The 24,686-nt window shown below is 45.0% G+C and overlaps 1 pseudogene; it reads right to left on the bottom strand.

Moving 5' to 3' along the window:
* Positions 1-16,709: 16,709 nt before the first annotated feature.
* LOC136465265 (protein ANTAGONIST OF LIKE HETEROCHROMATIN PROTEIN 1-like) lies at positions 16,710-17,984 on the bottom strand (annotated as a pseudogene).
* Between the last annotated feature and the right edge of the window lie 6,702 nt (positions 17,985-24,686).

Genomic DNA, 24,686 nt, shown 5'->3' with positions numbered 1-24,686 from the left:
CGATCGAGAAAAAAAATAAGGGGGCTGATGAAACATGATGCTGATCTGAATCTACCAGCGCAGGAACCGAAGACACGTAGTACGCTACTCTACTTGTTAGCGTAGTACGGGTGGAGCCTGCACCTGTGCATCTCATGGGCGGAGCAAGAGAGGAGCCGGTGTGGCGCCGATGGACGACGGTGGCGGTAGCCGAATCGAGAGGGGACTGGCTCACGCGCGTTGGTGTCGACCGTCGAGAGATGGCGAAGCACAATGGCAACCCTAGGGCCGACATCGACACGACGTGCCACGTTGGTTCGTGGCAGCGACGGTTAGCGGCGGCGGCGGCGGACTGACGTGGTGGAAGTCGGCATTAAACGACTCCGACGCCGTCCGCGCCGCGTTGGTTTGCGGTCCGAAGCCGTTTAGGATTCTAAATTTCTAATTTTTGGGCTCTTGTGGAAGAGAGGCATGGTAAGGCCCATGGAAATTTGGCCCGATGGTGTATGTTTGAATGATCTAGCAATCGTAGCATCACGAATTTTATTTTTTTCCTAAAAAATGAATTATATTTTTATTTTAGTAAAACAATACTAATATTTTTTATAATAGTTCCTAAACTAAATTCTAGAAACTCTCTCTTTTAGCCGCACCAAAGGCGAGCTCGCCACTTTGGTCGCGCTACATACATTGACATGACTTATTGAACATGCTAGCATCCTCACAAGAACTTTTCTTGTAAGTTGTTGATATGGAGGTGAGACTGGCAAACTGCTGAGTCACATCATCCTACTTGGCATGACTTTATAGAAGTGTGACTTATTTGTGTACATTTTTTCGATAGAGAGTCCTCCAAAAAATCTTAAATTTTTTTACATAGATACTAAAAATCAAAGGTGGCCCATTTTATTTGGAATAGGTGTCATATCTTTGTAGTTTTAAAACTATTTTTTTTCTAAAATTCTGTATTTGAGTTTCTGTTAAGCTATTATCTTCTTATCAATCCAAAACAAAGGGCTAAGGGCCTCCAAAAATATTGTCATTTTTCAGATAGATGCTAAAACAAGCGTGGTTGTTTTGCTTGTATATATCTGGCATTATAGCTTCTGTTGTTTTGAAATTAAATTTCTTTTTGGAATGCGATATTTGAGTTTTTGGTAAAACAGCTTAGCACCAAAATGGCAAAATGGTTCCCAAAAATCCTAAAAAATCATCTAAATTCTTGGTCCTGAAAATAGTATTTTGTTCGTGCTTAAGAAGCTTTGGATTTCCCGGCACGGCTTCGCTTGAACTTTGTTGTAACCATTGTCGTTGTTCTAGACACCTCTATTGTGCCTCACAACCAAGCTACATTCAAGGCTCAAGCCCACGCGCCGGGTTGACAGGGTTTGTGGTAGGCCCATCATCAAGACCATCGGCGTCAGGCAACCATGAACCCCACTGGCGCAGATCCGGCCCAAGAAAGTCTACATTCGGCCCGTGGCATAGTAGGATCTACCACCTTCGCCATCAGCAAGAGTGCTGCCGCCAGAAGCTCCATACCGTTGATGCACCAAATATATATATAAAAAAAGCACGAATATTTATTATACCAAATAAATATCATTAGATAATTATATTATATATTTTTATAAGAATCTGTTTGGATGCATAAATGTTCATACTATTTTCTACAAATATAATCAAATTTAAAATCAGTGAACCCCTAAAATGTAAGACGTGTATCTATTTTGGGACGAACAGAAAATAAACCAGTATTCCGGTGCCCTGCCATCAGCCACGGTTTGAGTTTGCTTGTCATGTTGTCGTCAATAGTCAAAATATATCTTATATATAATTTAAAATAGGAAGAGTAGTTGTCAGTTGGGACTTATGAGGAATAGTACTGCAAACCGCAAAACAAACAGCTTGGTTTCAGCTAGGACTTATCACCTAGCCAATAGTATTTTTCTCTTAAGATAAATCAGCACCAGCCAAACTTATCAATGCATAAACCAATCTAAGAACAGACTGAAAATTAGGTGCATGTTTGTTGGAATCCATAATATCTCGCGCAGTTGGGCCGCCGTGGAGGACCACGCCATCATCATATGGGCATTTGGGAGGAGGGTCGTCGGCTCGTCGGCTGGCTGTTATGCTGGCTCATCATGTCGCTCCCAGCGCAAGGAAGAAGGGTGCGCCGTGCGAGTGCGACGGCGCCACGGCCGGCCGCGCGCGCGCGTCCGCCGGCTCATCATGACCACGCGCTAGATCGCGGGCGTGTCGCATCATCGCCCATCACACGCGCGGGCGGTACATACAAGCGTTTATGACGATCCATCGAGACCTAACCTACCAACCTACTTTGCGTGGGCGTGGCTGCGTGCATCACTCACCCGCGCTGTACCGTGCACGTAAGTTATTTGGGCCTGTTTAGTTCGCTCTAAAACGTCAAATTTTTCAAGATTTTCTGTCACATCGAATACGAAAACGCATGCATGAAGCATTAAATATAAATAAAAAATAAAATTAATTACACAGTTTAGACAAAATCCACGAGACGAATCTTTTAAGCCTAATTAGACTATGATTGGACACTAATTTTTCAAATAACAACGAAAACGCTACAGTGCTCATTTTGCTAAATTTTTCGGATCTAAACTGGGCCTTGGGCATGTTTGTTCCTCGGCATCAGAGACCAGGGACTACACGTACTGTTTGGTTCAAGAGACTAATCTGCTACATAAAGATCATGATATCCCTATTCAATACACAAATCAGCGGGGGCTATACCCCTGTTCCCACGCTACTTTTTCTAGCCACGCAGCTTTGCTTTGCTTTGCCTTGCCGCGCTGCCGGCAGGCTTTTCTCCCCCAAATCATTCATATATTCAAAATAGTATTCGTGCAGTTCATAAATATTCAATATTACAAATCATTAGATCTACAATCTCCGAAATAAACCATAAGTTATCCAATCCCGAAATTGATTCATATTTCGATCTTCGTCCCCTTGACGAATGCGTCGTCTATTTCCTTGAGAAAACGACGATGCTTCGGCCATTGGAACGTAGTTTTCATCCTGATCGCACATATCAAAGTACGTATCCGCTAAAGCACTCTCTCGAATGAAATTATGAACGGCCATGCAAGCCATAATTATTTTGACTTTGCTTTGCCATTGGATAACTCGGCTAATCTAAGAATATCCTCCACTTCATTTTCAAAATCCAAAAGACCGCTCGATGACATTTCGAAGTGAAGAATGTGAATAATTAAAGAGCTTCTTTTTACCTCTTGCATTGGTCCTTGCCGAAACTCCTGAAGATGATACTTTGTTCCCTTGTACGATGCAAGATAACTTATTCGGTTTGGGTAACCCGAGTCTATAAGATAAAACTTTCCTACATAACATGGAATTAAGACATAAATGCAGTTGCAGACTTGCAGCATGAAAATTGACGTGCACAGCTACCTGAAGCACCCACCGGTATATATAAGATAAACTAAAAATTATTAACAATTATCTGACATCAAGCATACTAGAATGCTATGCCCGCAGATGTGGATCCACGGCCAACGCGGAGGGGCACCCTTCCCCTGCGGCCACCACCGCCGATTCCGGCCATTAGAAGCCCCTGCGGACTGGATCGTGATGGCCGCCCGCCGAATCTAGCTCCAAATCGGCTATGAGAGGTCGGGCGTGGAGGGTGAAAGTGGCTGAGACTGCCTTTGCCGCCAAGGCGAAGTGGAGGAAGGCCATGGCCGCCACGACCTCCATCCGCTTTGCAGCTACTCCTGGTTGGGGAAGACGTCGAGGTGAGGGAAGGCGTCGGCCTGGGAATTTAAATCCAGGTTCTCCATGCGCATGTGGGGAGTAGACTGACTGCTGCCGGCGAAGGGAGAAGGCAGGGCCTAGGAATAGAAGCCGAACTCGGTGGCAGCGGGGAAGGCAGGATAAGCAGAGGAGCCAGATGCGGCGTAGGAAGAAACCGATGCCTGAGTGAAGAAATCCCGGTAGTGGTTGTATTGGCCGTCCATGGCGGATGCATCGTGTGGAGGAGTGGGAGGGGCGGCGTCGATGAGGGGAGGAACGGAGGCGGTGTTGTGCGGGCGAGCGAGGCGGCGGCGGGGAGGAGTGTGAGCGAGACGATAGGTTTGGGGGGAGTTTGAGCGGGTGTGACCGATGGAGCGAAATTGAGGGGCATGGGCTAGAAAGTTGGGCCACTAGTCCCAATTAACATCTCTCAAGGGACTAGTGTGTAACAGAACCAACCAATTATACGAAATTAAGTAAGAAAATCATCCGCCAGAGCAGACGATTTAGCAAACTTAAGCCCGTATAACCCGGTAGTCCGTGAAATCACGAAGGATTTCAAACCAACTTCCATTCCAGCCAAGATCGTAATAAGTTTAGCGGTCACCATCACATATTACATAAAAGTTCACAATCTCAGATACATCAGAGTTTCAACATAGTTATTACAAACCAGTTCGAATAAAAGTAGCGGAAGTCATTTATTCAAACCACACACACTCACGCGGAGTTTAAATATAGTGCCAGCGAATGATCATCTCCAACAAAAGCATCAGATGAGACGTAAGGAATGACCATGCCCATGATCTTAAGCATCACCCATCGCAGGATAAAGGCAGTTGATACAGTAGCCGTAATACATCTGCCCATCTGCAACAAGTGGGAATAAAACCCTGAGTACGAGAAGGTACTCAGCTAGACTTACCCGACATAACCAAAAATAAATGACACCAAGGATTATGAAGGGCTTTATAGTAGGGTAGCTGACTCATTTGCAGAAAGAAGCATTTTTAGCATTTCAAGAACTTTTCGAAAAGCATTATTGCCAAGTTAATTATTATTAACCTGTCGACTAGATTTGCACCTATACTAGAGTAAACATGTGATTAAGCAGATAATGATAACCAATGATCATTAAACAACTTTCATACTGTCATATTCATTATAACTGTCCAAGTGTTCCATAACATTTTCTACGATGAAGTAACTCAAGTCAAGTGCTCACTATCCAGGAGCGATGGCGATTCGAATCGATTTCTAACCAGCTGGTGATTTGTTCCTTACACAAACCTCACTCACCTGCTAAAGTGAGATATTGATCACCGAGTCAACTTTCCAAGAATCTCGAGTTTGCCAGGAACCACATGTACCTGGGGGCCGACCGACCGCACTTTGGTCTTATCATCCCGCCCCCGTGTCCTACCACACCTGCTCCGGCACAGTGCGTTGCGGGCAATCTACTCGGTCCGAAAAATCTCCCAGCTTCGTGGTCGGAAGGTACTTTATCCGGCCAGCTAAATGTAAGGCATGCGTTCAATATGACTCGAGGCCCAACAACGGTCGGTCCTTAATCGACACAGACGGAAAGCACTACAGTCCAAAACTCTGCAAGTCTCCGTCCGGTCTCAACTTCATTTAACACTTAGTTATACCATGACTTCATAGTCATCCAAGCAGATCCAGGTAACCACCTATAGCTCGCAGGTGACAGGAAATCACCCAACTTCTACCGGTCTAAGCCAGCTAAGCATTGACTCGACTGCGGATACCCGGGTAACAAGGATATAGTATAACAAAGGTAGACAAGGTATAATGCAGCAACGGTTTCAAACAACTCCTGAACGTAATGCATCAATTAAAGTAAAGCATTTAATTAAATAATTGCAAACCGGGAGAAAAATGCTCCGGGGCTTGCCTCTCTCGAAGGAGCTCGGACGGTGATCGGGGCACTCCGGATGTTCCTCAACGTCCTCCTCGTCGGCTTCTGGCACTTCCTGCGGCTGCACCTCGAACTGCTCCTCGGGCTCCTCGGGTATGACGACCGGGTTCTTGGTTTGCGATCCTGTATAATGCAATGCGCGTAAGTGCTTATGCAAACGGTGCATCGAAGGAGATGAATGCAATGGATATATTTAAATGCAAGGTAGTCAACATCATCCAAGAAAATATACTACAAACACATGTCATCTACTGCATTCTCTTCTACTACTAATATGTTTAAGTCAACACACCTTATCAAATGCTTCAAAGATACATCAAAGCTATTATTATTAACTAACCTTGTATTAAAGAGGATTATTTTATTTCCTTTTTAATTAGGGCTACAACATCAATCTATATTTCTGGTGCTTATAAAAATCTGAGAAAATTACAGTAGCATGGTACTACTCTAATTAGACTACCATCAGATTTTCATGGTGTTTGAATGAATGGATTAGCCTACACAAAAATAACATGCTATGACATGATTTTGTACATGAAAATACTTTGTACTGTGAAAAGTGTCAAACAACAGAATTAATATTTTTCCTAGGTTCTTCATAGCATACAATGACTGTACAAAAATTATCACATGCATGTTTTATACAAAGTTTGTTTTCTAGCAAAAATAACAAAAATCAGCCATTAAAGGTACTTGAACTACACCTCCAAAGTTTTCCACAGCACATGCATGAAACATATTTTTCCTAGGAAGTACATGACATAAGAAGATTAACAAACTTGAAATCATATTTTTCTGCAGACTATAGATTTTTCTACATATTTTTCAATTTATCAGCAATATCCATGATTAAATAAAATCCTACAGAAAAGTATCCCAAAAATGACATGCAATAATTTTCCCAAGTAGATCTGGTGATAAGGAACCTAGCAAAATTTGTTTCAACAAATTTAGAGCAAATTTGAGTACCCAAATATTTTCCAAACTATTTCTATTTTCAAATAATAAAGAGAAATTGAAAACGAATTATTTCTACTCCTACTGGGCCGGCCCGTGGAAACGAACTGGCCCACGACCACAACCGGCCTGCTCAGTCCGAGCGAAGGGGCGAGCGGCGGCCTGGTAGGGGCTTCGGCCCACGGTCGCTTTGGCCCAGCTCGGCCGAAGCGAAGGGGCCACGCCGGCGCCGAGGCTTCGCGGCGACGCGGCTCGGCCAGCGGCCGGCGGCCATTGTCGGCTGGGTCAGGACAAGCGAGCGAGCGCAGGAGGTTCGTGAGACATAGACGAATGCAAGCAGGCAGCTAAGCAGGGTGGAGAAGGTGAGGAAGAGGGAGTTCCACGACGACCGAGCACGGCGGCGCCATGGCCGTCGGTGGCGAGGCTTGGGGAGGCTCAACCTGTGCTCGGAAGGCGGCGCAAGCGCGAGCGCGACTTGAAGGAGGGCGAGGCAGAGTTGCGGGCGGGAGGAATCGGGGAATGGCGCGGTGGTGCGGGAGCTCGACGCCGGCGGAGCGCGTCGGCGAGCTCGGCAGCACGGGCGCGCGCTGCTGCTGTTGCTGCGCCTGAGAGAGCGGGAGTGCGAAATGAGGTGCGCAGCGAGGGCAGCAGATGTAGGCGGGCGCGTGGGAGCGGCCGCAGGCCGTGGCTGCCGCGCGGCGTGCGTCGCCAGCACAAGGCGGACACGCGGCGGGCGTCGCCTGATGCAGTCGGGAGCGTGGCGCGGCGAACGGCGCGACGCGCGGAGGCAGGCCGGGCTGGCACGGCACGGGGCTGGGCCGGGCCAAGGCAAGGCGCGTGGCGCTGCGGAAGGCTCGCTGGGCCGGCTTTGGCAGGCGGGCCAGAAGCGAGGCAGCGGCCCGCGAAGGAGGAAAAAATCCTTTTCCAAATAAAATTTTCAAGGAATTTTTAAATGCCATCTTTCAAATATTATTTTGAGCAAGAAAATGACCTCTTTTGAAAATATACCAAAAATGAAAGTTGTTTAGAATTTAATTCTCAACAACTTTGCTTTTATGACCAAAGCCAAATTCTTTCTAGATTTTGAATTGTAACATCAAAGTCCACGTTTAGCTCAAAACCCTAATTTTTAGAATTTATTTTTGAAGCCAAATTTTGAATTAATTTGAATACAAACATTGCTCCAAAAATTGAACTAAACATTGCTAGAGGATTTACAATAGTAGCCAAACATGTTTTACTAACCTAGCAAGAAAAAAAAATTCAGGGCAAAACAATTCTTAAACAGGTGTATGCAACATTCAGGTTTCACGCATGTTTCAGATGTTTCAAAGCAATGTTTCAATTGTTATTCATATGATTAGGCATGTATGATTTGGATGCTTGATGATGCATGATATGCGTGATTTGCAGTGCCTAAATGCAGGTATAACACCGGGGTGTTACATAGTAGACTATGGACTACTAGTCCCTCTTTTAGTCCCCTTGTTTAACAATTTAGGGACTAAAAGAGGCTACAATCTAGTCTCTAGTCCCTAGTCACAAGGAACCAAACATGGCCTTATCGTGGACCCAGCTAGCTAGTCACGATTGACGGTTCAAACTTTAACCTTGATGATGATTATGGTAGCACCGGCTACTGTTTTAACGTGAGGATGAGGTTATATAATTATTTATCAACTAGCAAAGATGTCCGAGCGTTTCAAAGGAAGAAAAGAAACAATAGTATCTCTAGGCCAATAGATTTGATTCAACTCAAATCCGTACCTCACCTTACACCGTTGATTACTACAGCTCAAATCCAGAGTACGTGTTTCTCTCCCATCACAATAATGTTAATTTGGTGTCATAATAGTTATACTCTTTTCTAAAAATATGGTTAAAACAAAATTAGTTTTAATTAATATAATTCTAAAAGTTGATTTCATTTGCAGCGGAGTGAGTATAATAAGAAAGAGTCTTCTAAATAATAGTAGTAGTTACATGCACATTATTTTCCACTACTATGCAATATCTATTTTAGGTAATAGTATATCACGCGCTCATATATATATATATATATATATATATATATATATATATATATATATATATATATATATATATATATATATATATATATATTATCATGGTATTATTTGTTTTAGTTGCAGCATGGACATTTACCTAGTGATAGGAAAAATACCCGTGTGTTGCTAGAAAAAGATATAGCAAACTTATATATGACTCAACTCTAATATATTGCAAAAAGTAAATATGGCACAAAGTTAATATTTGAGATTTTTTTTCCTGGAACATGAATCTTGTCGTCATGCTGTGAAAGAATTACGAAAAGGACTGTCGCACAACTTACTTGAAGGTCTTTTTGTTTGGACGGTCTCAAGCAAAGTTTTTATAGTCACGAGAACTTCGAGAACCATGAACTAAATATGATATGTAATTAGGAAAAGAAACATATGTTCAGTTAAGGGCGTTTTACGGACATAGACAGGCAACAACACCTGATTCCAACCCAGCAGCAAAATGCCCGAGGTGTGGGCTACATTTTTACATATGGAATCCTTGAATTTCTCAAATTCAATTTAGACCATCCTACCTTTTCTTTCTTTCTTGCACTTATCCACCTGGAACCCTTTCTTATCTTCTATTTCTTTTTCTCATCCTTTCCCCGAAACCGCGCCCAATATCGAGCTGAACCCTGCCGGCGGCAGCCTAATCGGCTGTGAGGAAATAGTGGTAGAAATTTTGCAGAGAGAGGCCCGGTCTGGGGTCTAGGACCATCGCCTTGCTCGCCCGCCTCCTGTGCCGAGCCGAGACTAGGATGGAAACCGAAATGCAGACGCAAATCAAGGTAAAACGTGAACCGTACAAACACGGAAAGCAGAAAAAAAATAGTGATAGAAATTTTACCTCTTTATTATTAGGGATAGAAATAGTGTGGGAAAATGTACCATTTCGTTACACGTTGCTTTTTCTAGTGTTGTGTTCAAATAGGACGAAACGAGTGACAAAGTGCTTACATTAAGTTAACTTTCTTGTGGTGAAATATGTCTAGTAGGATTTGAATTGCTTTTTTCCTTTGCCAATTCTATTTTTGACAGTTGACGGCATGGCTCCTAACAATAAGACGACGTCTATAATCATTTTATCAATAGCAACATCCATCAATCTTTGTTTTAGAGATATGCTCGTAGAAGTAAGGTACATATTATGGGGTATACACACGTGTATGTACCACCTCCGCTCTAAGTGCGTGATTGGTTGCCCGTTTTCATCTGAGCCTGGCCCGTCGCATGCACCTAGCACTCGTTTGGTTGGCTGAAGGACAGGGCGGATCAAGCGTGGAACTCTATAGAGTTAACATAGAGAGAGGAGAGAGGAGAAGACCGAGGAAAAAGGAGACAAGGAAGAAGAGGGAGGCTAGAGCAAGAAGAAGGGAGATGAGCCCCCACCTAAGGTTGGTACCTGTATTTGCCACTACCGAAGGAGGCACCGAGCGTGTCCGACGCGATGCAAAAAAAGGCAGCGAGCCTGGCTCCCCGGGTACGTGAATGGTAGTGGTTGTGTGCCGGACGAGAGAGCATTCGTGCAGGGTGAAAGAACAACAGAACACCGTTTCGTGTGGCTTGGCTTGACAGAAGCGAGAACCAAACAAAGACGGTTGTATCTGATATAAGACTAATTGGGCAGAGCATGGATCTTGAGATATACGAGCCAAGTCTCTCTCGCCAGCAAACCAATCACGTCTAAAATAATGCACATATCATTTTTCAAAGACTCAAGCTTTTTAAGTTTAGCCAAATATATGTAAAAAATACCAAATATTAATTTATAATATGTAATAAGTATCATTAGATTAATAGTGAAATGTACTTTTATAATGAAATTATTTGGAGACATAAATTTGAGTCTCATCACGCGACAAAATTGATGAGACTTAAATTTCAAAAAATAGAAAACCCTTCGATACGATGTCGGATGAAGATAATTTTTATATGTAAATTGTATACCTCAATGAGATCTACAACTTTATAGTTTTAATTTTTTTTCATTTGAGGACAGTAAGATACTCGAAAAAATAATATAAAATTTCAGCATCATAATAGCGCTTGCCGCATTAGAGCACTAATATATTATTTGTATGGAGTTAAATGAAAATACTTTTTATACCAAAGTTGTAGCTTTCAATGAGATATACAACTTTGTAGTTTCGAGTTTTTTCATTTGAGGACATTAAGATGCTTAAAAAATAATATACAATTTCGGCGCCTCTAAAAATATCAAAAGGTACTGTTCATCACCAAAACGCCTAGAAGGTTGAAAGTTGAACTTTTTCAAGAGTTGGAGGACCAAAGTTATCTGGTTTTGAAGTTCGAGGTTGAAATCCGGACTTTGGCGAAAGTTGGAGGGTGTAAATTAGACTTTACCCTAATTTATAATATGTAATAAGTATCATTAGATTAATAGCGAAATGTACTTTTATAATGAAATTATTTGGAGACATAAATTTTCATACGTGTTTTTTATAAATCTATTTAAATTAAAAATGTTTAGCTTCCGGAGAAACGAGATGAGTATTTTTTTTCTTTTAGGACAGAGGAATGGACGTGTTGCGTTGGATGCTATGTTTTGCCAGAGGAGAAAGAAATACGCAACAAAACTAGGGGCAAAATAGATATTTAATTTCCGGCCTGGTTTTTGACTCACGTCATCAGTTTAGCACGGTGAACATATGCTGCAGTACTGTAGGCAGGGGTGTAATAAACAGGTCAGATTCAGATGGATACTTATAAATACGAATATAGGTATATTTTTCTCAGATTCAAATTTGATTGTTAATGACAACTGTATCGAATATAAGATCTAAATCAATGTGACATCATATTTATTCGAATTTGAATATTCAAATGCAGATATGGTTTGTATATTGAATGTTCTATTTAGGCCCAGTTTAGTTGCCGAAAATTTTGACAAACGACACTGTAGCATTTTCGTTGTTATTTGGCAATTAGTGCCCAATCATAGTCTCGTGGATTTCGTCTAAACTGTGTAATTAGTTTTATTTTTTATTTATATTTAATGCTTCATGCATGTGTCCAAAGATTCGATGTGACGGAAAATTTTGAAAAATTTGACGTTTTGGAGGGAAACTAAACAGGCCCTTAGTACCTGAAACCCCCCCTATGAGTCATAGGTTAGAAAATATCGGTATGATTTTACCCTTCATTCTTAGATTTGTATTTTTTTTTGCGAGACATTCTTAGGCCCTGTTTGGTTTTCTCTTGCTAAACTTTAGTACCTAAACTATAAACTAAACTTTAGTCACGGGATGTTTGGTTTGAGTGACTAAAAGATGTATTTTAGTCAGGGTGTTTGGCTCTAAAATGACTAAATAGTGAGGTTTAATCCTATCTAGTAACGTCTTGGTGACTAGTTGGCTAAAACCGATTTAGTTCCATTTAATCATAGTATTTAGGTGAAAAGTAACTAAATAGAATTAGATTTAGCTAACTAAAGTTTAGCAGGAAAAATCAAACACCCCTTAGCTTCGTATTGTGGGTGATAATCACCCACAGTGTGATGTACTATATAGCAATTATAATAAACCAGGAGACAAGACGTGTTTGGGTTGCCATTGATTTTGATCTGCTGGTGGGTGGCTACTGGCTTGGACACTGTGGCTGAACCGGTTCATCATCAAATCAAGGCCTCGATTAGGTTGGCGAAATTTGGGAATTTGGTTACTGTAGCATTTTCGTTTTTATTTGACAATTAATATTCAATCATGGACTAATTAGGCTTAAAACGTTCGTCTCGCGATTTCCAACCAAACTGTGCAATTAGTTTTTTTTCGTCCACATTTAATGCTATATACACGTATCGTAAGATTCAATAGGATAGCTACTATAGCATTTTTTAGAAAAACTTTTTGAACTAAACGAGGAAAAAAAAAAAAAAAAAAACTCCAAGAGCTCGCCACGGTCCACGGGTGCAACTCCAGGTTGGCGTGATCCAATTAAATAGCCTGCACAGAAAAGCCATGAAGCGCGGCGAGCTGTCAGCGGAGCGGCGATCGAGCGCCTGCCCTCTGTGGCTCTGTGGCTGGCTCTGTCCTCTGCCGCGGCTCACATCTTCTTCCTCCTCTTGCTCTCCCAGGGGCAGCGTCAGGAGTCGGGACCCATGCACGCATGCACGAGCAGGCGAGCAGGCGACCACGATGCCGTCCATTGCCACCCAGGATCGTGCGCGCGCGCGGCTTACGATGATGCCCAGTTGCCCACACGGAACGGGACAGCGGCGCGCCGCTAGCTAGCGCACATGGCGCGCCAGTCGCCCAGGCTACCACCCACTAAAGATGGCAACAGGCCTCGTGCCGTGGGCACGGGACCTGGTGGGCGTGGATATGGGCGTGAACCTGTGCCCGTGGCCGCGGACACGGGTATAGAATTGGATCCAATGGGCAAAGCTCTACGGGTAAGAAAATAGCATGTCCGCACCCGCAAACCCGCCAAACCCACGCTCACATATGGGGCCATTGTAGAAGAGGTATATATTCTTCATCCTAGGGTTTCATTGGTCCCAAATTCACAATCCAATTCCCACCAGCGGCTGCCACCAGCCCGTCACCCACGACCCCGCCTCCCCATTCCCCCACTCGCAGTCGCGCGCGGCTCCTCCACTCGCGGCGTCGGCGTGGCTCCTCTACACGGGGCGTCGTGCCTCCCCCACTCGCGCCACCCCGACGCCGGCCTCCGTCCTCCCTACTCCGACAGCTAGCGGACGCCGGCCTTCCCGCTCTAAGGTTCCCACTTGCCGTCGCGGCGCCTCCCCTCACTCGCGTGACTCCTCTGAGATCCAGTGCACTCCGACGGCCTCGCACGCCTCCTCTCTAGTCTCCACGCGTGACTCCTCTCTAGATCCGGCACACTCCGACGCCGATCGCCATCCTCCGAGCCTCCAACGCCGGCCGCCGACCGCCAGCCTCCCCGCTCCGAGCCTCCGAGGCTCCGACCTAGGCCGACGTCCCCGCCGTGCAGGTCACTGTCCCACCGCACTGGCGGCCATACGGGCATGCCCGCGAGCAAGACATGCCCACCGATAGCGGGTGCGGGCACATAATGCTACCCATGGCGGGCGGCGGGCGCGGGTGCGGGCGCACAATTTCTCTCGCGGGTGTGGGTCTGTGAGGCTTGTATCCGCGGGTAACATACCCGTTGCCATATTTACCACCCACCCATAGCCGTAGGCCGCTGCACCTCACCCGCACCTGCACGCACGCCACCGCCGTTGGCGCGGCAGCTGCTGGATTCATTGTGAATGAATGAATGGACACTGTACGCAATAAACAAATCGGTCTCTCTTTGCGGATAATATTTTTCAACGAACAGCTCATCTTATAACAAATCAGCATAAGCATTAGCATAAGTCAAATTTTAGCGAAATGAACGGAGTCACCTCCCCCTGCCCAACCCACCGGCCGGACGACGCCTCTTCGCGACCTCGCCGGCCGCACTCGTTTCAGCCACCATCAGAAGCAAAGTAGAAGCGGAGAGGCCGACCACGACCAGACGCTCACGGAGCCCCGTGTGCAGTTTTTTAGGCCTCCTATGTGCAGTGGCAGACTGGCATCCCTCTCACCCTCAGGCTGCCCTGCACAGCGCCACAGCGTGGGCTGGCGAGGGTGGAGTGGAGGCCACGAAGTCATGAACGAAGGCCACGAGCCGAGTGTCCACATGAATGGAGGGGGGGGGGGGGGGGGGGGGGGGGGGGGGGGGGGGGGGGGGGGATGAAACAGGAAAGTGGAAGCAAAGAGGAAAAGTGAGAGTGAAACAGTACAATGCAATGCGAGATTAAAGGAGGAGCAAATCGTGCTGCTTTGTGTGTGTATGGTCGGTGATTGCTTAACAGCCTTAACTTAATTTGCGGTGCAATCGTGGATATCGCTAATACTGATGAGTGATGATAAGAAAGTGTTACCATCTCTCGATTGATGGCTATACGAAGCCTGCAACTGCTACAGTATACATATTCGTTTTGCTGAAATTTGGATTATGCAGATTTATTGTGAGAGGTAAATACTATTCGTTCGCTGAAAAATACTCCTGAAATAGTTTAAGCTCGTCTAAGATACTTTGTGCTACTGTATCCAACGATAATATCCAAAACACCTTGTAGTTAACTCGCCTAATGTCTGTCACTAAAATCTAGAAAAAAATAGGATCACTCACATTAAGTCAAGAATTTGGTTCCAAAAACCAGCTAAACTATTCTTAGTTTGTGAGTAGTTATCTTGTTTACTCGCCACTAAGAAAGAGTACTTTGTTTAGCTCCCGAGTGGGTGTTAGCAATAGACTTTCAGTCTGTTTGCTTGGTCGTAAACGATCATAAATTTTCAGCTAGAGTAGTATTTTTCTCTCACACCAACCAACCAACAATAATAATTCACGATATACGATCGCATCAGCGCCAGCCGAGCACACTGTTTGCCGTGCATTGCCAGAGTCTCTTCTGTTTCGAGTTAAGTGAATGTTAAAGCCTTAAAGGGGTGGTTGAGCTCCAGCTCTGACAAAACACCACCACAGAGCAGCTCTGGCGTGGATCTGGGCTCCCACCGTGGAGCCGAGGAAACATGTTTGAGACAACATCTCCAGATCCAGAAATAGAGACTTTTGTTGGATTGCCCACTTATGCCCTTGACGTTTGGTGTTTTCTTTTTTTTTCCCTGTACGTCATATGCATGGACGCTGTAGGTGGTGTTTAATTTTTTTTATACCTTCTGTATGGCTGTCGTACGTTACGTGCCTATGTTTTTTTTTGGAATTTCTCAGTACAAGATCACCTTGTTTAGGACATAGAAAATAAATTAAACTAGAGTTAAATACACTGACGGTCATTAAACTTATGGCTCTGTGCTACTTAGGTCCACAAGCTCGAAATCTAGGCCCCGGTACTTGTTAAGTCGTGCACCGCAGGTCCATACCGCTTCACGTAGCTGCTGACTAGGATAAAGTTTAGTAAAAAAACACCCTCGCATAGTCATCTCCGACCTTCAGCCGACGAGCTCATGGACAAGGGCTAGAATGGCAACTACGCCTAACTCATTCGCATGCAGGAGCAGGCGCACGAGGTGGCGCTCGTCAACACCCGCCCCAGCAGCGCCAGGCCCTCCAGTGCCTGCAACTCCGTCATCCTGCTGCTGGACGAGGCCACCAACGCGCTCCACTCTGAGTCGGAGAAGCTCATGCGGGGCGCGCGACTCGGGGACGCGCGGTTGGCCAGCATGACCTCACCGAGCTCGGCGGGACTGAGGCGGGCACCGGCGGCGTGGAAGCCCTCCTCCACCTGCGGGTACAGCTTGTGGTGCTTGGGCCTCAGGTAGTTGCTGGCCAGCGCCTTGAACGCTTCGAAGTCGCAGAGCGTGAACTGGTTGTGGACGTCCAGCTAGCCGGCGGTCATGGCGGCGCACGTGTAGCAGCAGCACCAGGCGCTCGCCGCGCCCTCCGCCGGCGCTGGCGCTGCCACCGCCCACGCTGGTCACGCGAGGCGAGCGCCCAGGATATTGCCGAGTTGAGCTACTGGTGCTTCTGCTTGTGCGCGGAGGCGGGGAGCCAACCACCTAAGCAGCAGCTGCTTTTCCTCCGGTGGTCGAGCCCGCCGACCTGGACGCGGCGCCGGTGCTGGAGCGTCCTAGGGGCGAGGTGGAGCTGAAGGACATGGTCTTCTCGTTCCCGTCGAGGCTGGACATCTAGGTGTAACTTTAGCAGATAACTATGCGAGGGTGTTTTTATAAAATTGTATCCTAGTCAGCAGCTATATGAAGGGGTATGGACCTACGGTGCACGACTTAATGAGTTCCGGGGCCTAGATTTTGACTTTGAGAGTTCGTGGACCTAAGTGGCACAGAGCCATAAGTTTAAGGACCGCTAGTGTATTTAACTAATTAAACTATAATTAACCTTGTTCATGACAATATCCGAACATAAATTAATGGTCCATAATAGAAAATAAATTTGAAAATTCACTACTCTGCTACATTCTACCTCCTAGAAAGAGCAAGATTGGTGGCCAGCTCATTGCGAAAATTATCCATTGTAGTGGCACTGCCTTCTGGAGTAGATCCATCTGATGGAACCACAAATCGATTGTACCATTGCGGTATTGTAGGGACAAAATTAGGATCACGATCAAACCGAGCAAAGTCTGCATCCTCAGTATTATGCTCACGAATGAAATTGTGGAGGACCATACAAGCAACAACTACCATTTTTTGCTTCCACATCGGGTAGTTCGGCATCTTGTATAAAATTTGCCACTTCATTTTCAATACGCCAAAAGATCGCTCAATCACATTTCGAATAGAAGAATGAATGCGATTGAATTTTTCCTTTGGGGTTTTCGGTTCCATACCTCTATGCCACTCAGGCATATGATACCTCTCACCCTTATATGGAGCAAGATAACCTGGGTGATTGGGATACCCCGCATCCACAACGTAGTATTTACCTACAAATGATGAAAAAAACTAAATTTATTTGCAGTCACATATAATGGTAATAAAGTAATTATTCAAATAAATTTTACCTTGCGGTGGATGTGGAAAGAATTTCTCGTCCACAGTCAATGCATTGTATGCATAGCTCCCGGTTGGCCCGTTGACACATGTGAACCGCATGTCGAAATCACAAACTGCTAAAACATTTTGGGTGGCTATCCCTGTCTTCTCAATATACCTCACTTGCTCGTCTGGTGGAAGGGAAACACGAATATGGGTGCCATCAAGCGCTCCAATGCAATCTTTGAAATGTGGATATGCTCGCCTATCATCTCTTATTCTCCTATGAACAGTATGAAAATTTGGATCTTTTGGCCTAATGAAATGCTTTGCCATGGCCATCAAACAATTCAGAACATCCTCGAATTTGCGACTAATAGTTTCACCAGAGTGCTTGAATCGATTTTGACCTTTTTTATTAGACTCATTTCCCGCACAGATAAATAAGAAAATTCCTAGGCTCTCTTTTGTTGACATGTGCAAGGATGGTTCTAGCCCATACCTCTGTACCAATAAACCATGAAGGTCAAAGAAGATTTCTCTGCTCATACGCAGTTGGCTATGGCATTCGCCCGGAGTGCGTAAAGTCTCCAACATAAAACCCATTCCACTGGTGGCAGACGTCCTTGTAGGGTTTTTAGTAAGGAACATATCAACATATATTTGAGCAAGCATAGCACCTCCTAAGATAGTTTTCATAAATTCCTGATTCTCATCACTAGAATCATCACTAGACAGCTGCAAGATTAAATATGACATGTCGATATGAGACGAAAAAATTACAATATAAGACGAATAAAAATGACAACAAATTGACAATCACAAATTGTCCACACGACATTAACATTAATTAAAACTGACATGTCCAAATAAACTCATTGACCATCACATATATGTCCACACGACATTAAAAGATGAATAAAAATGGCATGTCTAAATAAAAGAGATGACAAATATACAGCGTGTTCGGCTGGCCGTATATGGCTGGCTGGCCCCTTTTTTTCCAGCCGGAGCAGTATTTTTCTCTCACAGAAAATCAGCATGAACAGTAAAAATCAGCATGAACAGTGCCAGATTTAGTCCAGCCGAACACTATCATAACTTATCCACATAACATAAGATTACTCGGCCATTACTTTCCAAACATCACATCGTACTTCCTCTTAAGCCAATTCAACCTAGCCTCATTGGTGGACATAGTCATGAACATTTCCCTATGCTCTTTCTTGACAAAAAGCTCAGTTGCCACAAAATGCTCATCGCTGCCATACTTAGCCCCACATGCGACAGCACGGCCCATTACTTGATCAATAGTAATCCCAGCTTGCTTACTTGCCACCAAAGAGGCAGCATTGTCTGATATCTTGGAGATGTGCTCTTGTATAACTAATGTTGTACTGGTCTTAGGTTTCTTGTTAGTTTTTTCAAGTATCACATGGGCTTTTTTCTTAGGATTGGCAACGTTAGGAGAAACCTCCTGCACCTCATCACCATTGTCTAAGTCATTGTGAGCACCTGTCTCATTCTCATCCTCAGCATCAATGGTAGGATTGGGTGCTTCTTGGCTGGGGGGTATGATGGGGTTGGAACTCATAGGATTCCAATGATCTTGCTCTTCATTAATGATGTTCCCAAACATCACCTTCAAGTCATCTTCATTTTGGAGAGGCCTATTCTTAAATTTCCCCATGCTAGGAATTTCCTAATTTTTTTTGACAAAGGTAAGAAATTGAAAGTATACAAGACTAATAAAACTACAAGTGAACAAAATAACATGTGAGAATGCTCACTTGTTTGGTTTTTTTCCACCACTCGCCATCCATGTTGATAGTTCCCTTGTCCCAGTTCTAACCAGTACCAGTTTGCTTTCTCATTAATTTTTTTCCATGCACTCAAATTAGCCCTCAACTTATCCCACTTGTTCTTAAGTTGACTTTTTTTCAACATGATACCGGTGCTCTGAAAAAACCTTTCATTCACCTCGGCGTAGCCCATATTGTTCAAATGAGTGTTTGGTCGATTTCCTTTTCTAACTTGTTCAGCAAACAACTTGCAAACAATGGCGGTATAGCCATCATTCCAATCCATTTGATCACCCTAATAGTGATTTCCCCAAATCATTGTTCAAATTACAAATGAAAGATCCCACATCTACCATTAGAATGGAAGAGAAATATATACCTCATCATCCCTTGCCCTTTTGTTGGCTGCTGCAGCACGTCGCCTAGCCTGCGCACCCGACGAAGCAGATGCCTATGCCACCATCATAAACTCATCGCCGATCTTCGAAGTGGGTGCTGGGGCCGCGCCTAGTTGAAAGGTCCTAATATGGCTAGAGGGGAGGTGAATAGCCTATTTAAAAATCTATAAATCAACTAGAGCAATTTGATTAGTATGACAAATAGCGTAATGCAAACTTGCTCTAGCTCTACAAGGGTTACAAGCCACCTATCCAACAATTCTAGTTGCAATGATTACTAAGGCACCCAAACTTGCTATGTAACTACTCACTAAGAGCTCTCAATCTTGCTACTCTAAAGAGCTCAACTAGATGAATGTAAATGATAAAGCAAGCTCTCAATTCTAATTACATTAAAGAGCTTGTATCAACTAGTTTGCAAGAATGTAAATAGGTGAGTAGGGTGATTGTACCGCCATGTAGGGGATGAACCAATCACAAGATGAAGATTAAGCCAATCATCGAGAGAATATAAATGACAAGAGACAATCGATTTTCTCCCGAGGTTCACGTGCTTGCCAACACGCTACGTCCCCGTTGTGTCGACCAACACTTGGTGGTTCAACGGCTAAGAGGTGTTTCACAAACCACGTCCACACGATAGGACACCGCAAGAACTGACCCACAAGTGAGGTAACTCAAAGACATGAGCAATTTACTAGAGTTACCTTTCGGCACTCCGCCAGGGAAGGTACAACTCCCCTTACAATCACTGAAGGCGGCCACGAACAATCACCACCTCATGCCGATCCTCCACTGCTGCACCGAGCCGTCTAGGTGGTGGCAACCACCAAGAGTAACAAGCGAAATCCGCAGTGCAACATAAATACCAAGTGCCTCTAGATGCAATCACTCAAGCAATGCACTTGGATTCTCTCCCAATCTCACAAAGATGATGAATCAATGATGGAGACGAGTGGGAGGACTTTGGCTAAGCTCACAAGGTTGCTATGTCAATGAAAATGTGCAAGGATTGGAGCTACAACCGGCCATGGGGCTTAAATAGAAGCCCCCATGGAATAGAGCCGTTATACCCCTTCACTGGGCAAAACACGCTCTGACCGGACACTCCGATCATACTGACCGGACCCTAAACTCAGTGTCTGGTCCATTGATTTATGCCATGTGTCACTCTGAGTTAAAACTGAACCGTCAGATCACAACAGCTAAGTGCTGACCGGACGCTCTGGCTAAACTGACCGGACGCTAGAGCCTCAGTGTCCGGTCGAGTACAGTAAGGGTCCAAATCCGTTTTTCTTCGATCGGACGTGTCCGGTTCACCTCGACCAGACACAGCCCAGCGTCCGATGGTATACCCTAGCTACTGTACCGCCAAGTCAGCGCGACCGGACGCAGGCAGTCAACGTCCGGTGCATTTAGATCCAGCGTCTGGTCACTTGATCAACGCTGGCATCTCCTCTGTCTTCTTCACCCTTGCTTAAATGTGCTAATCACCAAGTGTATCACCTTGTGTACATGTGTTAGCATATTTTCTCAAACATTTTTAAGGGTGTTAGCACTCCACTAGATCCTAAATGCATATGCAATGAATTAGAGCATCTAGTGGCACTTTGATAACCGTATTTCGATACGAGTTTCACTCCCCTTAATAGTACGGCTATCTATCCTAAATGTAATCACACTCACTAAGTGTCTTGATCACTAAAACAAAATGGCTCCTATATTTTATACCTTTGCCTTGAGCCTTTTGTTTTTCTCTTTCTTCTTTTCCAAGTTTAAGCATTTGACCATCACCATGCCATCACCATTGTCATGATCTTCGTCATTGCTTCATCACTTGGAGTAGTGCTACCTATCTCATAATCATCTTGATAAACTAGGTTAGCACTTAGGGTTTCATCAATTAACCAAAACCAAACTAGAGCTTTCAATCTCTCCCTTTTTGGTAATTGATGACAACCCTTATACAAAGATATGAATTAAAGTTTATTTGAATCCATGTTGCTTGCCCAAGCATATTTACCATGTGTAAAGGATATGGACAAGTTTCATGAAATCCATATGATAGCAATTGCTCTCCCTACATATGTGCTAAGAGTTTGGATTGAAGCTTTGCACATATGATTAGATAGGAAATATAGGAGACAATTTCTACCAAATGATGCTAAGGTATAAGAGATGGACCTTTGAAGCGTGATACCAATCGGAGTGCACCATTATACCATCCTTAGCACCATTAGTAACTAGACATATACAAAAACTAGAATACCCTGTGAGATCAATATTACATACAAGGGTCTAGTTTCCATAGAACGAACATAAGTCTAGTTACTTTAGCCTATACATGCTAGTTTTTCATTTCATCATGCAAACGTATAACTAGCATACACCACACAAACATGGATATTTGAAATTAAAACTTATGCCATGCAAGCAAACATATGTAATGCACATTCAAATTTACCATACAAGTTCATGAGCTTGCTCCCCCTATTTGTATGCTCCAAATTTTAATTGATCCCCTTCCTTTGTCATAAAATTTTAATTGATCCCCTTCCTTTGTCATATATTATTCCTCCCCCTTTGTTTCACTATCTTTGTACACTATTTTCCCCCCTTTGTCATCAATGACCACAAAGGCTTAAAGTATAAATAGGGTAGGATTATTAATGTCAATAATTTGCCCAAAAGGTGGCCTCAAATTATGGATATGTTGGGGTAAAACCATGTGAAATGAGGATCATTTTTCTAATTTGGTTCAATCTAGATTACTTGCAAAAGATATTTAACTCGGTTTGATCCAAGGACAAGCTTCTTCACACCTCTAAATAAGGGTTATCTTGTACCATGTTGAGTTAAACACTTATAGCTCATTTTCTAAATCAAATACTAGGTTTACAAGCCCACAAATATGTCATATGCGACCACTAGATCATTTCAAACATACAAGCAATAGTGGTACCATATAAGCATCAAATTCATTTAATTTTTATGAATGAGCCTAGGACATGATAGGAATGACTAAATGCACTAAACAAGTCCTTAGCAATGGATGGATGATATGTCAATCAACTTTACCTTGCTTTGCTCGAAGGAGAGGCATGTCATATAGTGGGGGTGCATCAGCACATATTGGAGAAGTCAAGTATGTTCAATTCATTCCTTAGCTTGCAAAACCTTTTTTCATCAAGTGGCTTGGTGAATATGTCGGTAAGTTGATCTTCGGTGCCCACACTCTCTATGCAAATGTCCCCTTTTTGTCAGTGATCTCTTATGAAGTGATGATGAACATCTATATGCTTTGTTCTTGAGTGTTGAACCGGGTTGTTGGTGAGCTTTATGATACTTTCATTGTCACATAGCAATGGCACTTGCTTGAACTTGATTCTAAAGTCACTCAAGGTAGCCTTCATCCAAAGTAATTGAGCACAACAACTACTGTGGGGGTATTAACCCCTATACCCTTACGGCTAAGCTTGGGCTGGCCCGGATCGATGGGTTCAGTCCACCCGAAAAACGACGTGCGGCTCGGTCCACCTGATCGGAGTCCCGCACAAGGAATCAAGACGGATTTGGCGACCAAGCAGGATCCTGGTCGATTAGAATAGGAATCCTTGTCCGGCCACATATGGCAATTGTAACTGACTAGGATTAGTTTCCAGATCTGTAACCCTGCCCCCCGGACTATATAAGGTGGGCAGGGGACCCCTCTAAAAAACATCTCTCATTGACATACAGCAATACAAATCAGACGCAGGACGTAGGTATTACGCCTTCTTGGCGGCCGAACCTGGATAAAACCTCGTGTCTGTCTTGCGTCACCGTCTTGTTTGGGACTTGCGCATCTGTCTGCCGATAATCTACTACCTTGGGCATACCCCTAGGTAGACTGCCGACCATATTTCGTCGACAGTGGCGCGCCAGGTAGGGGGTGTGCGTACTGCTCTCCAAGCAAACAAGATGGTCATCATCTCCGGCTCCATGGCTACGCCCAACGGCCTCACGTTCACCGTCGGCCAGATCACCTGGACCACCGGCCCCGACGTTTCCATCGCCATGACCACGGAGGAGGCGTGGATTCAACCCGCGCCGACGACTACTTCACCTGCATCGGCTACGGCTCCGACCACGGTGGACACGGCTCCGACCACGACGAACGTGGCTCCGACCACGATGGATCTGGCTCCGACCACGGTGGACACGGCTCCGACCACGACGAACGTGGCTCCGACCACGATGGATCTGGCTCCGACCACGGTACATCTGGCTCCGACCACGATTACAGCCACGCCGACAACCCGTCGTCCGCTTCCCCGCTACAAAGGAAAGCAGATCGACGACACCGACTTGCTCGACTCCATCGATCGGGTCGGCATCAAACTCGCTGAAACCCTAGCTCTGGTAAGTACGATTCAAAGTCAACCTAATGAGCAGGTAACATCTCCCCGCAACAGATCTATCCGACCAGCTCGGACCAGTCGTCCTGCACGACTTGGAACAGATCTTGTGGTCGTATCTACCCCTGAGGGGCGCTCCGCTCGTCGCCAGCCAGCCTTCGCGACGGGTCTCCGACTCTGCGAGTACGAGGTCCCGAAGGAGAACCACCAGGTCCAGCCCTACGGCCTGCGAAACGCTGCCTCCAGCTACGCGTACAACCTACGACGCCGCTCGGATCTGTGTCCTATACATCGATCTCGGCCGAAGCCATGCAACATCGTCAACATGGTCCGGATCGAAGATTATCAAGAAGGATCCATCCACACAGTCCGAGAGGGTGATTCCAGCTCCTCATCCGGCATTGCTTCCAACGCATCGGTCCACACCGAGCTTCAGCGTCACGAAGATGAAGGCGTCAAATACGATCTGGATCTACCAGACCACGCCCCGGGTTTCCCCCAATTTCCGTCTTTCCCGCCAAGACGAGGGGATTTAATCCATGTTGTCAGCAACGACGAGCCGCCAGCGGTTGGCGAAACAGAACAAGAAAAGACTGCACGCGAAGCACGCAATATTGACCGGTTTAATCGCCGGCAAGCCGAAGCTGGAGCAGACCAGGAGGCACGACGCATAAGGGTCCAGCCACGTGACCTCAACAATGCTTTCGACAGGGTGGGGGACAAACAAGTCTTCAAGACCCCAAGCGCCAACGTAGCCGTCGCCATGGCGACAATGCAGCGGCTGCCCAACACTCCCGAGACTCAAGTAATCCATGATGACATACAAGCTTATCTGACGGCTGCTATGGCTCAGACCGCAGAGAT

The sequence above is a fragment of the Miscanthus floridulus genome, chromosome 7 (assembly GCF_019320115.1).
Source record: "Miscanthus floridulus cultivar M001 chromosome 7, ASM1932011v1, whole genome shotgun sequence".
Taxonomy (NCBI): Eukaryota; Viridiplantae; Streptophyta; class Magnoliopsida; order Poales; family Poaceae; genus Miscanthus; species Miscanthus floridulus.
This window is presented reverse-complemented; position numbering and strand designations above follow the sequence as displayed.